The following is a 6,156-nucleotide window of genomic DNA, read 5'->3' on the forward strand; positions in this document are numbered from 1 at the left end:
ATAACAATGCAGATAAGGGAAATGTATAATCACATCTTAATGTCTAAGTAATTAAAGTGGTGTACCACAACAACTTATTGTAAAAAAAATATTACCATGTACTTGAAAAGAAAATTATGTGTCCAGTTACTGTTACTAGTCCCTTCTTATTGTTCTTTCCTTTCCAAGTGCTCCTTTTTTTTAAAGAATGTGGATCACAAAATTATTATTTAATAGATCTGTTGACAGAAAGTGTTCACATTAGCAAATGCATTTTATTTTATAAAAGCAATGCTGCAACACAGCTGGAAACCAGATATCAAGTGAAATAAGCAACTTCGAAAAGCAAAGCACAAAAATATCATTCAATAGTCATGTGACATTTCATAAGTCAGTAGCTCTCAACTCTCGTAGAAAGACACTTGTCATTATAATGGCCTCCCCTTTTTTTTTTTCTACCTGTGCCGCTGAAAGGCTAATGGCTTTTTTTCGGGCGGCTGTCGCCCAGGTGGGTGCCCGCGACGCATTACGTGCAGGTGGTCACTTAACTTTCTTACGGAAATATTTACGACAGCAGTTTCCGCTACAGTGACAGTCTCACATAAAAATATTTCACAGGTCAAGAATTAGCGTTGCAAATCTGTAGAAAGAAAATCCTATAAATATAAGTGTCCAAATAAAATATTCGTCAGCATTGTGATACAGTCACGAATTTACGCACATTTCATAACTCTTAAAGTACGATTCTTGGTTTCCAACATACTTCTTATTCCTCATATACGGTAGCATCATCTTATTGATCATAAACATATCTCAACAGCATAGTACACATCGTCGTCGTAATAATATCATAACATCTTAGTCAACTCTCAAAATTGTCGTAGCTTCCTCCAATAATTTCAAAACCTAAAAAAATTCTCTGCTCATTTCAATAGTGTCATCTACCTCAAACGTACTTTAAAATCATGCTCCCTTACCTAATACATCATTCAAAGCTCTCATAGTATCACAATGATTCCGAAAAAAATATGAACAGTTTACAAAGTACAGACAAAATACAGTTTCATAAGTGTGAAGTTATCCAACTGTGTAATTGCGTAAACATGTGTCACTGATGTAGTAAAAAAAAATGTTTATCTCTCAGTTAAATGATGAGATAGCTGTGTAATTTGTGTGTTAGAGAAATATGGTACCGATGTGTAAAGTTGTATAAGCAAATACCATATTAGCTAGGGTTCCTTGTGGTTGCCACACACATGGTACACAAAGTAAGCGTGTACCCCCCTGAGGATTAATGTAATTATACCCTCAGGTGTTACAGATTACAGCAATGAAATGAAATGTATCACTGAAAACCTTTGTATCATTGTACTTCAAATATCTTTAAAAAATAAATGTTTTAAGTACAAAATTAATGACTCAAATGCGTGTCCTGTAGCGCTAAATGTGCGTCTTGCTGTAAGATAATTCTGTGGAAGTGTCGTACTTATCGTCCTCCGAAAGCTAAGTTCTGCAGAAGTCAATGTACTTACCTCATGATAAACAAAAGTGAAATGCTTTATGTATAGATATCTTAGTTATTACGCTTATTGCCATGATGAAGAAAGTACTGTGCTGTAACGTATTGTTGTGCTATGGAAAAGGCAATCTCATTGTAGCTATACCACAAAAGTTACTACTAAAACATGTTTTACTTTCCAGAAGAATTCAGAAAACCTGTGCAGATATAAAACAGATACACCGCAAAAACAACATTGTAAATTGTCACTCATTAGTAGCGTCGTGATAAAAATCGTGTAGCTGTCACATAAACTAACCTCTGTGTCATCTGGTATCTCTCAGAAAGCAATTTAAATTCAGAATGTATTTTCAAATAAACCAAAATGTTGCATTAAAATCTCATTAGCAGTACCAGTATGTGTCCTAAGTATGTAAGCCTGATAGTCGTTACGTAATTGTGCAACTAACAAGCAAGAATGTACAAATACAACACTGTGTCGTCTGTTCACTATAACAATGCATTCGTAATTTCTGTTTAAAAATGTTCCCTAGGTTCTAGACTGGATATTTAACTTCAAACATTGTTGTATGTTAACAGATTCTAAGTCTGACAAATCATATTAGTAATGTGAAGCGAAAAATTTTATGACAAAGACTAAGTTAAAAAGCAGATTATCTCTCAATAAGCGGTTTTACATGTGAAGTGTGGTGCAATCCTTTACTCTTCATAGTACTCAAAGTTTGAACTTGAATGCAATTGTCACGCGGCATACGTCGGTAAAGAATACTGGGATTTTTCTCAAAGTTAGCGTCTATGTTATTTTTCGCAGAGCCAGCCGGCGCACGCTAATGCCTGCGGTGCGAGTCATTGTCTGTTCCTTTGTTGGCGCGCGTCGTTATTCGGATTAGGAGACCTAACTTCTACAAATTCACCTTGCCGAGAGGGCCCAGCTCTGTTCCGCCAGTTCTGATGAAATTCACGTCTGTCGTTACGAACATATCGTCAGTCGTCATGTCGGTAGATTCCATAGTTTCTTTCTTGTCGGTCACATGGTGGAGAATTTCTCCCTGAATCGTAAATGCGCGCTGGTCCGTTGCGTCTAAAGTTATTCTGTCTCCCTTGATAGTATTTATTTTGGTTCCCATATTGTCTGTTTCTCTTATTGTCTCTGCGATAGTCATTACCACGGAGAGGTGATCTTTCCCTGTAGTTATTACTACTCTACCAACGGTTGTCATACGGATGGTGTCTGTTTTGGTCACGATTTGTGTTGTGAGAATAACCTTGTTGTGTCAAGTTATTACTTCTTTCATCGCGGAATTGCGACGGATGTGACCTGTAATTGTTGTGTTCCTGGTTTCGCGTTCTGCGATTGTCAGTGTCAATTTCTAATTCTTGTAAGAGTCCCTGAAATGCTTCAATGTCGTCTTTGCAACGTCCTGCCAAAATAATATGTCGTAAATGTTCAGGCAGTTTGATTAAGCAAATGCGGATGAGTTCTGAGGGGCTGTATGGGTTTGAAAGATACTGATTCTTATGCAACATGTCTTCAAAATATTTCATAAGACTGGAAAATTCAGATTGTTCGAAACGTTTCATCATTATGATGCTATGTTTTACTCGGTCTTGTGTGGCTTGAGACCAATATGCTGAGAGGAAGGCATGGTAAAACTCTCCTTCACTGTGGCAATCGTGAATTACCGATCGCATTCTTACAGCTGGTTCATTCTCCAAGTAGCCACACATAAATTCTAATCTGTGTTCTAACGACCAGTTGGGAGGAAAACAATGCGAGAATTGATGGAGCCATGCTTGTGGATGAATGTCGTTGCCAGAATTCTTAAATGTTTTGAATTTACGTGTAGTAATGAACAGCTTATAGTCAAAATCATCATGTCGGCGAGTCGCATATCGGTCATTGTTAGGTTGTGTCGGCCGTTCCATCTCAAAATTCGGCGTACCTTGCCAACTTCTTTCACAATTTCCGAAGTGCCCTGTGTTGTTATTTTGTGTCTGTTCCGTATTTCTATGTCCCTCTTCCCGTATTGGGGCGCGAGTGTCCTCTGAAATACGTAATTCTTGTATTACCTGAGTCAGCTGATCTTGTACTTCCCGGATTTCTTCTTGGTGTTGTGTATTAATTTGATTCTGATTTTGTTTGAATTTTCTTATTTGTTCATACTCTTCTGTGTCAGTGAAGGCTATGGGTCTTGTGTCATTCAGATCATCATCTACCTTTGTAGATAAGTTAGTGACCTGATCCGAAAGTTCGGCTACTTTCTCCGATAGTGTACTTATTTCTTCAGTGTGTTTTTCTGAACCAAGTTTCAGAGTATCTACTGTGTCCTTAAAGTTTTCCTGAGTTTTTGCAAGTTGCGTAACCGAATCGGTAGATGCAACTGAGTCAAATTTAGCTTGCAAGGTCTCATAATTTTCATGAACAATAATTTGCAGTTCTTTTATGGCTGCTTCGTGATTCTGTAATGCATTTTCATGCCGCGAAAAAATAGGTTGAAAATGCTCACAAATTTGTGTTTTTACGTCATTACAGACTTTTTGACATTTCGATTCAATGTTATGTAACTCAGTAGTTAAATCTTCACGTGTTTGTTCAAGTGTTTGTTCCAATGAGTCTAAGTTTTTAAGATTTTGTTCCACTGTGTCTAACTTTTGAAGCTTTTGCTGTGTTCGTCTCTGATTTTGTTCCATTGTGTCTAACTGTTGCTGTGTTTGTCTCTGATGTTGTTCCATTGTGTCTAACTTTTCAAGCTTTTGTCCCATTTGTTGCATTAATTGTAATAACAATGCACTGGTGTCTGAAACATGTTCCTCAGTGCTTTTCGGCAGTGAAGTTGCACCGGCAACATTCACATTTTGACAAGTGGAAAATGTGTCTTGACTCATTTAAGAAAACGGTGGGAACCCAAAACCTGAGTCTGCAGTATTTGCAATATTGTGTTCTGTCATTCCCGATTCCTGAGGCGAGCTGTTGCCGACCAATCGATCGATAACGCTTCCCTGTTCACTACCTGTTTCACTGTCTACACCATTGTTTGCCGCCCGCTCCATTTCCCTATGCGCAATTACCAAATTACTACTTTGAACATTAGTTAATTCATTACTCTGCGGCGCTAACACACTGCTTTCGTCTTCACTGTCATTTCTCAGTTTACTTTGGAGCCTAGTATTACGTTTTTCACACGCCATTATTGTCACAGTATTTCACACGATAACACAGAAAAGCGCAATTTGAAGAGCAAAATAAAATAACATAGCAATGGAAATAATGTCTACTTAATTGCCAGCGCAGCTGCGAAATACTTGGTGCAAATCTACATGCATGCCACAACTGTTTTACTGTACAATAATGAAAAACTACAACTACAAAGGAAATTCTCTCTATGATTACGCGCTATCAATAAACAAAATCTACACTAATTACACAAACTAAAAGAAAAAAATCAGAAGATTCCAGTGAGGTATCCTCGGCTAAGGGTCGACATATGAAACTTCCCCTTTGAACAATTGTACGGGACTGTGGTTAAACTGACACACAATATTTTATTAGCGCAACGCAATCTGACTTTCAAAATTCCCTACAAAAGAATGGCCCTGACTAACATTAAACTATACCTTTCACAAACCACTTACCTCACAAAAATCTTCGCTGCTCAAGCTACTGCAATACAGCCAGCGCCACTACTGCCAGCTAAATAAAAGATTCAAACTATGGAAGGCACTAACTACTGATAGGGATAGTTAGCAAATGAAAGATATTAGTAGAGAACAAACAATGTATTTACCTTGATATCATCATATATAAATATAGCAGTTCATGACAAATCACAAATCTCCGCCATCTCTCTCCCCACATCCACCACTGCTGGCGGCTCACCTCCAACTGCGCAACGCTACGCGCTGTTCACATCCAGCTGCCGCTGCCCAACAACACAATGGCAGACAACAATGCAAAGCAGCCACAGACTGCACACAGCACAGCCAGTGATTTTCATACAGAGGTGGCGTTACCAATAAAAAAAACCTAAACAGCCTACTTACAATAGTAACTGCGGTTGTCACACTATAATGTTTAACATCTCTTCCTGCATTTGGCGCTACCCAGGGTTTGACTATTGGTTTTAGTATTTTTTTTAACTGTGCACTAATACTGCGTCTGTGAGCTCTAGCTGTTATTGGAGTGCGCATGCCCTCCTGCCTGTTCTCGTCACTTGAGCTCTCGAGCACGGAATTCAGACACGCGGTCAACGTGAACGCCAAACGTGGAGAAAGTGCTGATAGCTGTGTAGGTCTCTCAGGCTATCATAACATCATATACCTGAATGTTTTCCATAATAGTTAATTCAGATGTTTGAGAGATCTTGTTATCTGAGTATTTTTGAAACCGAAAAGCTCTTACAAATTGCTATTTTTCATGTTCATAAGGCCTGATAATTCACTTAATTTCGCAACTAGTGAGCTAAGATCGGCAGTTATGTTAAGGCTATGTTTGTGTAAATTTTTTTTTTTATTAATTTAAGGCTGCACGCATAAGGCTGTTTTTCTTTTAAAATTTTTTTAACTTATTTCATTGCTTTAATGCGATTGAATAATCATGTAGATCACCGCAATTTGGAAATGCTAATTAATCATTTTGTTCTTACCAGTGTTCTCTTTTA

This window comes from Schistocerca piceifrons, chromosome 1 (assembly GCF_021461385.2).
Source record: "Schistocerca piceifrons isolate TAMUIC-IGC-003096 chromosome 1, iqSchPice1.1, whole genome shotgun sequence".
NCBI classification, from domain to species: Eukaryota; Metazoa; Arthropoda; class Insecta; order Orthoptera; family Acrididae; genus Schistocerca; species Schistocerca piceifrons.